Source organism: Sus scrofa, chromosome 2, assembly GCF_054392235.1.
Source record: "Sus scrofa isolate SSC_HxYL_T2T_F1_AM1 chromosome 2, Sscrofa_HxYL_maternal_Yorkshire_Landrace_v2.0, whole genome shotgun sequence".
NCBI classification, from domain to species: domain Eukaryota; kingdom Metazoa; phylum Chordata; class Mammalia; order Artiodactyla; family Suidae; genus Sus; species Sus scrofa.
Window position 1 is genome coordinate 132,647,192 of NC_139384.1, and position 12,126 is coordinate 132,659,317.

Here is a 12,126-nt window from a genome sequence, read left to right on the forward strand (position 1 = left end):
TCCCATTATGGCACAGCGGAAATGAATCCAACTAGGAATCATGAGGTTGCGGGTTTGACCCCTGCCCTTGCTCAGTGGGTTAACCATCTGGCATTGCTGTGGCTGTGGCATAGGCCAGCAGCTGTAGCTCCAATTCAACCCCTAGCCCGGGAACCTCCATATGCCGCAGGTGCAGCCTTAAAAACAGCAAAAAAAGAAAAGAAAAGAAAAGAAAAATTTAATTGAGCCACTGTATTTGCACCTTAAAGTAGTTAGGATTTATCTAATTGTTAGGTAGAAGAGACCTTAAAAGTCATGAGGTCAGCTAGAGGTGCCATCTAGGGGCAAGGAAAGATTATCCCACTGAACCATGCTTAGAGACAATAGACAATAAAAATAAAATTTTATCTTTTTATTTTTTACCTTTTTTTTTTTGTCTTGTTGGGGCTGCATCCACAGCATATGGAGGTTCCCAGGCTAGGGGTCCAATCAGAGCTGTAGCTTCGGGCCTACATCACAGCCACAGCAATTCGGAATCCTGCAACCTACAACACAGCTCACAGCTACATCTGCAACCTAAACCACAGCTCACAGCAGCATCAGATCCCTAACCCACTGAGCAGGGCTAGGGATGGGACCTGGGACCTCATGGGTACAAGTCAGATTTGTTTCCCTTGAGCCACGACAGGAACTCTAAAATTGTATTTTAATTATTCATGTGTTGTGCTTGTCAGGGCCCTGCTCACTATCTCAATCCCATTCCTCTAGATATATTTCCAAATAAACTCCACATTCTAACACATACAATTTAAAAATCATATTGTGTTATCACACAGGAAAAGACATTCTAAATATTCAAAGTTAATCAAACGGGTCCTTATGTAGTGACCCAAAATGTAAAATGTCACTGACGTGGAATTTTTAAATCAAGATATAAAATCAATAGTTAAGTTTAAATTCATGTTTATAAATTTCAACTGAATTTCTAGATACTGTGAAAAGTTGGAGCCAGAAAATTTTCTCATGATTTAGAAGAATAGGGAGAATATCCCAAATCAGTCCATTTATCCCTAGCAAAATCAGGCAAAAGGAAAAAATTCCTGCAAGGCATAGACATTGACTCTTCAATGGGATAGAAGGTAAAAAAATGGATTTGTGGGGAAAAGTATGCTACACACATAAAAAAGTACAAAAAGTAAAGACTTCAAGTCAGAAATGAAACAAAATAAAAATCAAAATTCATAGATCATTTAAGGAAGAGAGTAGTTTGTAGGCTTTAACTAATGGAATTTGTCTTTCTTACTCCAACTGTGATATACCTAATTTCATTTAAATAAGATTAGTAACCATCCAAACCAATAGAAAGGGACATTTTAAAGAACCAGAAAAAAAAAAAAAAGCTATATAGAAGAAAACAAGTTGGAGGTATCTTTGTTCTTCTCAAATAATTTGAACAACATATTTGGCAAGTCCTTGATGGAAATCAATAAGAAATGAAGATTTTTTTTTATATAGTATTTACTTGCGTACATAGTTTTTCAGTTTGTGCCCTCCTAAAACTTCAGTTACATAGTTTGTCTTTTATTATATTCATAACTAGAGAATTAAACCAATAACACATGAAAGGACTGAGCACCTGACTTCACATTCATAAAGAGATGATTAGGAGTTCCTATTGTGGCTCAGTGGGCTAAGAACCTGAGGTCATCTATGAGGAAACAGGTTCAATCTCTACCCTGGTTCAGTGGGTTAAGGATTCTGCATTCTTTAATAAGCTGTGGTGTAGGTCACAGATGTGCTAGGATCCAGTGTTACCATGACTGTGGCATAGTCCCCAGCTGAAGCTCCAATTTAACCCCAGCCCAGGAACTTCCAGTGTGGCCATAAAAAGAAAAAAACAGCCACCACAAAAAAAAAAAAAAAAAAAAAAAAAAAACAAGATGACTACTATATTTTAATTGATTTTCAACAATAAAGTTTGTGCTTTCTTTGTACAAAATGAAGTGCTTTACATTAAACCAAGTTATTGAAACTCTACTTTTTCTATTTAAATGCAATCTTAATGTATTTCTATATTTTTCTCTCCAAAAAACACTTACAAATGAAACAAAGGAAAAGAAACAAAAGGAAAAAAAAGAGAATAAAACAAAAAAGAAATCCCAATCAAATGATCTTGTGATTTGAGAATAAATTTGCTGAAAATACGATTAGTCATTTAGGGTTCTGATTAAACAAGATACAGTTAAAAAGAGATTAAGTTTCAAAAGACTACAATGATAGAATTAGAGGTCAAAGTTACACTAATTACTCGTATTACATAAGTCTAGTTTCTAAACCCAATGCAAAATGAAGTCAAGATTGGCACCTGGTAAAATATTAACAATTGCAGAAATGTTACCTAAAAACTGTTAACAAAATGAAATGTAGCTCATTCTCTAGATAAACTTCTGCATGGAATACACACACACAAAGATATGCATATGCATGCATACACACAAAGACAGACACACAACAGGAACTGTCACACAACAGGGAATGGCTGTGTTCACTTAGGGGTGGGACTTCAACAGGAATCAGTTCCGCTTCATCAGGAATACTTCACTTCTCTATTTAATCTTGCCCTGTATTTATTTTAATTCCATAGTTTTGAAGGAAGCCATAGTCATACAGTTTCCATTCATTTACACTTAGCTAATAAATGTTGCTTTAAATGTTCTTCTAGGTGTTCCTGTTGTGGCTCGGTGGAATCCAACCAGGAACCATGAGGTTGTGGGTTTGATCCCTGGCCTTGCTCAGTGGGTTAAGGATCTGGCATTGCCGTGAGCTGTGATGTAGGTCGAGGTCGAGGCTCAGATCTGACATTGCTGTGGCTGTGGTGTAGGTTGATAGCTGTAGCTCCTATTAGACCCCTAGCCTGGAAACCTCCATATGCTGTGGGTGTAACCCTAAAAAGACAAAAGACAAAAAATAAAATAAAATAAAAAAATAAAACAAATAAATGTTCTTCTAGATCTATAAGAAAATAACAGTTCTCTCTCTTCCTTATTTACTGTTCTTTTTCGACAATTAAAATTTTGCTTTAGTATAAGGAGGCCAACTTGAATCTCAAAAGATGTATACAATTCAAGTCTAAACTGAGGAGTAAGGCAGTTTAAACAATATCTATTTCCCAGGGCATTATTGCTGTTAAAGAACTTATTCTCTATTAGGTTAACTGGGGATATTGTACACTTTAAAAATGCTGAAACAGATATTGAGACTATGGATTTGATGGCTTACTGGAGATATTACCATCTAGCTGGTAAATAACATGCTTTTTAAATTGGTAAAATATTTGGGCATGTTGCACAGTGATGAGCTTGCAGCCCCTGTGGAGACATTGCAATCTGCTGTGCAACACTGAGTTGGTATTTGCAAGGGAGCTTTTTCCTCCCTTTCAAAATATGTTAACTTTACAAACCCAAAGAGCCCTGAATCCAAATACTAAGTACATAAAAATAATGATTCTGTTTACAACTTTTAGTCATGAATTTCTAAATAAAATTCAAATGCATCTGTTTTCTAAAAGATATGAAGGTGTTTCCATTATTCTATACTTATTAACTTGTAATAGCAAGCATCAAATGCTATAGTGAAGTAGTGAAATGGACTATGCTAAATTATTGTCATCTTCTAGCACAGAATATGTATGAAACAAAATTTCCTATCACTGTCTTTACCCATCATTCAGGATGTGTGATCTCTCAGGTCACAGACTGGTACCCTAAAACATCAAATTCATACTCAGACATGATTTTTGTGGCCTTCTTGGCAAAATATTTTATTGGTTGCCAACATTTAAAAACTGAGAGATTTTGCAAATTTAGATTTATAAACTTTCTGAAAAAACTAGGGATGTCTGGCAATATGTAGGCTAACATTATGTTTGACAGCTTGCAGCAGAAGCTAAAGAGTGGTCCTTATTTATAAGGTAATTTACACTCCATTATACTACAGTCACCACCATCCCCTGCCGTCTTAGATTATGAAGGTGAATGTTAGTTACTATCCATTACAAGGCTTTGGCTTTTACCTTAAACCCTTCTGTGTATACTCATTTATTTTACTATATCCTTCCTATGAAGGGTATTTTAGACCTCTTTCATCTGTTCAGTCTCATCCCATGAAATCCACATGACCTTCTATATGACCACTTAATGTTTCACTAACCACTCAAAAATCCTTATCATTAGGTGACCGACATTACCATATGTCTTACAATATGTATTTTCTCTCTCCCCTAATAAACTCTAAGAGGAGGAATTATGCTTTATCAGGAATTTGATTCCACCACTTTAAAAGTTTATTGAAAATGTAGTAGATTCCTTTTTTTTTTTTCTTTTTCTTTTTTTTTTTTTTTTTGGTCTTTTTGCCTTTTCTAGGGCTGCTTCCTGAGGCATATGGAGGTTCCCAGGCTAGGGGTCTAATCAGAGCTGTAGCCACCAGCCTATGCCAGAGCCACAGCAATGCCAGATCTGAGCTGCATCTGCAACCTACACCACAGCTCACGGCAATGCCAGATCCATAACCCACTGAGCAAGGCCAGGGATCAAACCCTCAACCTGATGGTTCCTAGTCGGATTCGTTAACCACTGCACCATGATGGGAACTCCAAAAATATAGTAGATTCTTGATAAATGTTTGATGATATTATTGGCAGTGTTGTTAGCATTGTGATCCAAATTCTGCTTCAGTCATCACCTCTAACAATTTCCCCAGAGCCTTGAGGTGAAACAAATGTTAATACTACCTAGAAATATGGGGATTTCAGAAAAGGGACAAAGAGCATGGAATAATGCTCTTGTTTGAGAATATAAAATATACTTAACATAATACAAAACATCATAGCATTTAAAATAATGAGGCTATTTCAAATGTCTAAGATAAAATTGATATTCTTTGGCCTTAGTCATTTATATGAGAATCTGATCATTAGATTTCCCACCATATATCATGTTCAGAGTTACTGGCACTGATCTTGTCCTCCACTCTAAGGAGCAACACACAACTTGTACAGAGACAAATGTCTTAAGACAGTAAACAACAGTTAACAATGGTTTGTGATGCTTGAGAAGAAAAGCCACAAAGTGGATCGCCACACATTCTGGCTCTCTGCCAGGGAGCACTTCCTGTGGTACAGCAGGGAGGGAGAGTTCAGAAAGACCATCAATTTACTGAACCGAGAAAGCAGAAATCAGAGGTCATGATCTTGGTTCAGGGCAGGTGGTAAACTGACCAGGGGGTTATGGACTGAGAGATGAATAGAAGAGCTGAGCTAATAAACTTGCCACACATCTGTGTGATCAATAAACATATACATGATTGTAATACATGCAGAAGCCCAACAAAAATTAAAGTCAGGGGAGATTGGAGAACTTGGAGACTTTCAGTATGTTCCTCACACACAGCCTGGGTAGCACAAAGGAAAAACATTGAGGATATAAGACGTCTGACCATGCATGACCCTTGCTCAAGTCAGTGCTGAGCACTAAACCTCACAGAGGCAGAGGATATCTCTAGAAAGGCAGAGGAAGAATTGAGCAGAGATATCAGTGGCTATACACTATTACGGGGAGATGGACTCTACTGTTTAAGTCAGGCAAGTTAATGAAATAAATAAAACCCAAAAACTTTTAGACAAATTTAAAAAAGAATCCATAGTTGCTCCAACATATGAGTGACAGTGTTCAGTTTTCAATCAAAAAGTAATAACAAATGTGACCCATAACCATACTCAGGAAACAAAGCACTCCTTAGAAATCTGTTCTCTGCTTCCAAAGGGTGAAACCACTTTGGATGAGAGTAGCTAATCTAAATACATTCAAAGAATGTGTTATCACCAACTCAACAAATAGGGATTATCATCAGAGAAATTAAAACTACACAAAGAACCAAATGAGAAATCAAGAGAGGAGTTCCTGTCGTGGCTCAGGGGTTAACGAATCCGACTAGGAACCATGAGGTTGCGGGTTCAATCCCTGGCCTTGCTCAGTGGATTAAGGATCCAGCGTTGCCATGAGCTGTGGTGTAGGTTCCAGACGCAGCTCTGATCCCATGTTGCTGTGGCTCTGGAGTAGGCTGGCGGCTACAGCTCTGATTAGACCCCTAGCCTGGGAACCTCCATGTGCCATGGGAGCAGCCCAAGAAATGGCAAAAAGACAAAAAAAAAAAAAAAAGAAAATTCAAGAGAATAAAAATAATTCAAGTGAAGCTCTCAGTAAATGGGCCCAATAACAGATTCGAGATGGCAGAAAAAAACAATGAACCCAAATAGAAACCACTAGAATTATCCAATCCCCAAACAATGAATGTTGAAAGCAAGAAGAAAGCACCATATGTCACATACAGAGAACAATAATATGATTAAGAGTTGACTTCTAACCAGAAACACATAGACCAAAAAGAAGCAAACTATCAACCAAGAATTATACATCCAATGAAACTATCCTTCAGTAAAAACAAAAACATTCCTAAAAATCTTTTTCTTCCTCTCTCTTTCTCTCTCTTCCTCTTTCTCTTCTCTTCCTCTCTTCCTCTCTTTCTTTCTCTCTCTATAAAATACACGTATATACAAATTTGTTTAAAGCCCAGTGGGGATTTCCCTTCATGACTCAGCAGAAAGGAAATAGACTAGCATCCAAGAGGACATAGATTCAATCCCTGGCCTCACTCAGTGGGGTAAGGATCAGGTGTTGCCATGAACTGTGGTGTAGGTTGCAGACATGGCTCATATCTGGCATTGCTGTAGCTGTGACATAGGCCAGCAGCTGCTGCTCCAATTCTGGCCTGGGAACCTCCATATGCCATGTGTGTGGCTCTAAAATAAATAAATAAATAAATAAAAAGCCCAATGGCAATATGATATTCTCAAGCTCATTACACAGATGAGGGAGGAAATTGAGTATACTGTTATGAATTATATTTTCAATATATAGTGTTTTGAATAAGCATAGTATTTTCATACAGTACTTAAATGGTGCTGGAAAAAATAGATATTCAAGTGCAACAAAACAAAACTAAGCAAACAGTAATCTTAACTTTAGGACACAACCAAAAATGCCTTAAAAATGGATCATAGACCCACGTGTAATGCTTAATATGAAACTTGTGGATGAAAACATAATAGAAAATTTCGTGACTTGGTTAGGTGAAGACTTCTCACAAAAAGCACAATAAAAAGCACAAAAGCAGGAACTTTTGAAATGATAATTTGAACTTTATCAAAACAAAAGAATTTTCCCCTTTTAAAATGTGCCATTAACAAAATGAAATGGTGAGTCACATTTTGAGAGTAAATAATTTCAAAAAAAAATCCAATAGAGTAATTTTATCCAGCAAATGGATAACAAATACAACTAAATAATGAAATACCAACAGTTCCATTTAAAAAATGGACAAATTATGTGAATAAACACTTCACCCAGAAAATATACGAATAGCAAAAAGCACATGAAAATATGCTCAATACCATAATTCATTTGGGAAATATAAATTAAAGCCACAATAATCCAATGGGATGGGTAAAATTAAAAAGGCAAACATCAAGTATTAGCAAACATGCTGAAAACTATTTCAACCATACAACGATGTTTGGACTGTGAAGTGGTGGAGTCACTTTCGAAAACATTCTAGGGTTTTATTTAAAATTAAACAAACCGCTAACATACAACCCATCAATTCCAGTCCTAGATATTTACCTAAGAGGAAAAAAAAAATGTCCACACAAAGTCTTATCAGTATCCACAGCAGAGATATAGATAATTCCTAGAAATTCCTAGAAATTGGAAATAATCCAAATGTTCAACAGGCAAATGAACAAAATGTGGTACATCCCAACAATAGAAATGTTCTCACTCATCAATAAAATAATGACATACATAAGAATACTGAAGTATCTCAAAATCGTGTTAAGTCAAACAGTGAAAAGCACATGCTATATGATTCTATTTATATAAAGCTTCTAGAAAAGGAAATCTTATAATGACAGAGGACAAATTCTTGAATTCAGTTCCTTGAATTTAAGAGTGGGAGAGGAGAAGTGATTTTAAAAGCACATGAGGGAAGTCTTCATGCTGATAGGAATTCTCTAAATCCAGATAGCCATTTGAGTGTATAAATTCACTAAAATGCACTGTACTCTTAAGATGGATAATTATGTGTCATATAAGTGATGCTTATAAATGTCTGAAATATTCATCCCTAAGATATGAAAAAATCTCAACGTGTCAGCACCTAATAAGAGAGCTTCAAGACACATGAAGTACATATGACAGGACAAAAGGGATAGAGAGGCAAAACCACATTCATAATTGGAGAGATTAATACCTCTTCATTACATTGATAGACCTGGTATATAGAATATCAGTAAGGATATGTAATATTTGATGGGAGTGTTAGTTACATAGTCTTTACATTCGTCAAACTTGACGTGTGCACTCAGGACCTGGTCATTTCTCTATGAGATGTATCTTAACAAAAAACACCTATACAATTTATGCAGACCAAAATAACTAGAGGAAAACCATCAGTAAATAGGTAAGTCAATGATAGTGACAAGCCACAAGCTAAGTAAGTACCCTAAACTTTCTGAGATACCTTTTTTTGTTATAGCCATGAAGTGCCCATGTAGTCTAAAGTATTCGTGGCATTAACAAAATCTCTGTGAATGAAATGCTCACTTTTAAAAGCTTACTGAAAAAGATGATATATTTGACTCCAAAAGCAAAGTAAAATGTTGGTATTACAGAAATACCATACACCATTTTACCAACAGATGCTAAATGGTAAAATGAATAAAACACACTTGAATCAAAAGAACAGACAAAATATTAGTGTCCCATCCAACTACTAACCAGGCCTGACCCTTCTCAGCTTCCGAAATCACACAAGATAGGGCATGTTCAGGGTAGGATGGCTGAAGACTTATTTGCAGAACATAAACAGACTCAGAGATTTTGACATAAATATGGTTACCAAAGAGGGCAAGTGTGGGAGGGGAGGAATGGACTGAGGGTTTGGGATTGACATAGTCACACTGTGGTATATGGAATGACTGGTCAAATGGGGACTTGCTGAATGGCACAGAAAACTCTACCTAATATTCTGTGGTAATCTATAGGGGAAAAGAATCTGAAGAAAAAGAATGGATGTGTATATGTGTATAACTAAATCATTTTGTTGTAAGCAGCAATAATCACAACACTGTAAGTCAACTATACTTCAATAAAACTTAAAAAAAAAGTTAGTGTCTTCAATATGTAAATAACTCAATCAAATCAATGAGAAAAAATTACACCAATAAAAACTAGAAAAAAGATTATGCATAATCTCCAATAGAAAAAAAAATAGTGCCCAGTAAATACATGGCCACTACTGAAAAGTTATTCATGTCTAGAGTTATTGAAAATAAAATTAAAATATAATTGCATGACACTGAGTTAACACATCCCATATATTATTATTTACATTTTTTGTAAAAAGTGTATTTTATTTGGCAAAAAAAGAAATGCAGTATACTGAAACTGAGTAATTAAAAAGGGTTTAAGTAAGAGATCACTTATAAAAGGTATCAGCGGAGCCTACAAAGAGCAACCCTACAATGGGGATAGTGGAAGCCAATGCTGCATCTAGGCTGGCAGCTGCAAGGGAAAAGAACAGTTTGCTAATATCCCCTGGGAAGAGGGAGAACTGTGTGACACAGGCCAACTGACAGGAGCTATGGCCTTTAGTCTAAGCCATTAGCAACCCAGCAGGAAGAAAGCAAAGGAAATAAATATATCACCTCACTCTCCTCCTTCCCGCTGATCTCCAGTGGGTGCTTACTTTGCTTGAACACAGTAGGAAGCCAGACAGGAATGGAAATTCACCCAGGTCACACTTTCAGGGTGCAAAGTCTGTGGAACACAGAGTTGATATGAAGGAACAAACATCAGGAAACTTGCACAGACACACTCCTACAGGGAAGGGTGGGGAGTTGCTGCCATTTTTCCAAATCTTTCACAAGGTAATTTGATGACACTCATTAAGAGCCTCAAAAATATTATTTATTTGGCTTAGGATTTCTATTTCTAGGGATGTTTCTGAAGACAAGAAGGTACACAACAATCTCTACATAATTAAGCTTACTGTATAATTATTATTATAAAAATGTGAAGTAACATTTCAACATTAAGTCAAAATCATATGATAGAATATCATTAAATATAATGCATGTTCTATAAATCATCTAATGACTTGGAAAACTACAAAAAATGTTAAATTTAAGAAGCAGAAAGCAAAATTACATGTATTGCTTGTATGTACCCTGTGGACACAGCTCTGACTATTCAACTCTTGAATTTTCATCATCTAGAACAGTGTCTGGCATACAGTATATGCTATATGCTAATAGATGTATATCTGGGAAAATTACAGAACATATTTCAAGAAGTTAATAGAGACTCTTTCTGGGTGATAGAATTGAGGGTGAAGTTTAATTGTTACTTTATACTTTTACTTTTTAAATTCTCTCCTTCTAAATTTTTAAACAACATTATAGAAACCCTGTAAAAGCCTTCGGGAACCTGTAAGATCTGCTCTGTTTCATCTCACTGAAGTCATATATATCATCAGTGGGAAATCCCCTAGGGAAGTCCAGAGACAAAGACTAAAATCTCAGGAAAGAAAATTAAAAATTCACTTCATCCTTTCATCAGCATTGGAAGCAGCAGCAAGATTTTCACTCTCCTGGTAATTCTACTTTCCGTGTTTCCTGGGGCTATACTGAGTTACCTTCTGTGATGATAGGAGTCTTAGACTTGAGTGTCTTTTCTGTAATAAATTTGAAATAGTTCACAAAGATGGGAGTGAACTACCTTTGAGAGCAGTTAAAGAGTGAAATGGAACCATTATAAACACTTTCTAGGATAAAGATTAGGAATACTAAGAATCATAAAAACCAAGCTCAATTCTTTGTATTACAGACATGGAAAATGAAACTCATTGCATTCAGCATTTGCTTTATTTTCACAGGAGAGATGGACAAGAAGTTCAGTCTTCTTGGTCCTGGTTTAGTGTATTTCTATTTTTGGTACATAAAAAACAGTTTCAGTAAAAAGAGTTCAAAGCTTCAGCCATGCAAATCTGATTGAAACAAAAGTGTTGCTGAAGAGTAGGAAACTGAGTTGAACTTGGCATTAGGAATTAATTTGCTCTATGCATATACTCTAATTCAAATTAACTGGTATAATTTTTAGATTGTTAGTTTCAAAGTATACATGGGAGTTTTTGGTTTCCTTGAAGAACTTCATGGTTCAAAAGGGAGATACATAAATCTAGGTCTAACCAGGAGATAAAACCACTCAGTGACTTAAATAGAAGTTTCATATAACACATTATTAAACAGATTATAGTAACTATAAGATGTAAAGAGCATGTTAAAGCGAGAGTATCTAAGAAAGGGAAACTTAGAATAGAAGTCTTCTCTCCAAGGCAGAGGATGAGATCTCACTGGAGAAGGCATGGGCACAGCCCACTGGGTAAGAGAGAAACACACTGGCATGCCCAGCTTAGAGCTGGACTGCAGGCAATGAGCAAACAGGAAAGATGCCTGGAGCACAATTGAGCACAGCTGGTGGAGAATATAAAGATGATCAGTGAGGCAGCTGCCGAACCCATAAGAGAAGCACTTTCCTCCTACAACATCCCCCCTATTGAAAATGTGTAAGATTGTGCTCCCTTTAAAGAACAATGTAAAAGAATCCCATCCATTATTGCAGAGCGGGTATTGAAGGACAAAATTGGCTGAGGTAAACAACTGATAAGTGAGAAAGGAAGCCTAGTAGGTCCTTGTCACCAATCATCCAGAGCAATTCTACCATGCCATGTTCAATAATTAGCAATTTCCCACAATAGATGTTTTAAAGCCAAAAAATACCGAAAGACTGTACAGAGGCAAAGATTTAATGGCATAAAAGTTTCAATTTTAGATTTAAAGAAAACTGTTAACAAAGTTAAAATGTAAATGGCACTTGCAAATTCTTATTACAGGACAGCCCAGCTTAGTGGAGGAAAGAGGGCTGCAAGAAAGGGCTCCAAAGTATAACAACAAAAAATGCAACTCATAAATGA

General features: G+C 36.1%; 1 protein-coding gene across 2 annotated transcripts in view; it reads right to left on the minus strand.

Annotated features, from left to right (window-relative positions):
• Positions 1–12,126, minus strand: part of DTWD2 (DTW domain containing 2) — a 1,117,698-nt gene that overhangs the window by 312,111 nt on the left and 793,461 nt on the right. Inside the window, exon 13 of one of the 2 annotated variants that reach the window (XR_014838622.1) lies at positions 9,800–9,911. The exons of the other annotated variant lie outside the window; for it this stretch is intronic. The gene's annotated coding sequence lies outside the window, so the exon portion shown is untranslated. The remainder of the gene's footprint in view (positions 1–9,799; positions 9,912–12,126) is intronic. 2 annotated transcript variants of the gene reach the window in all.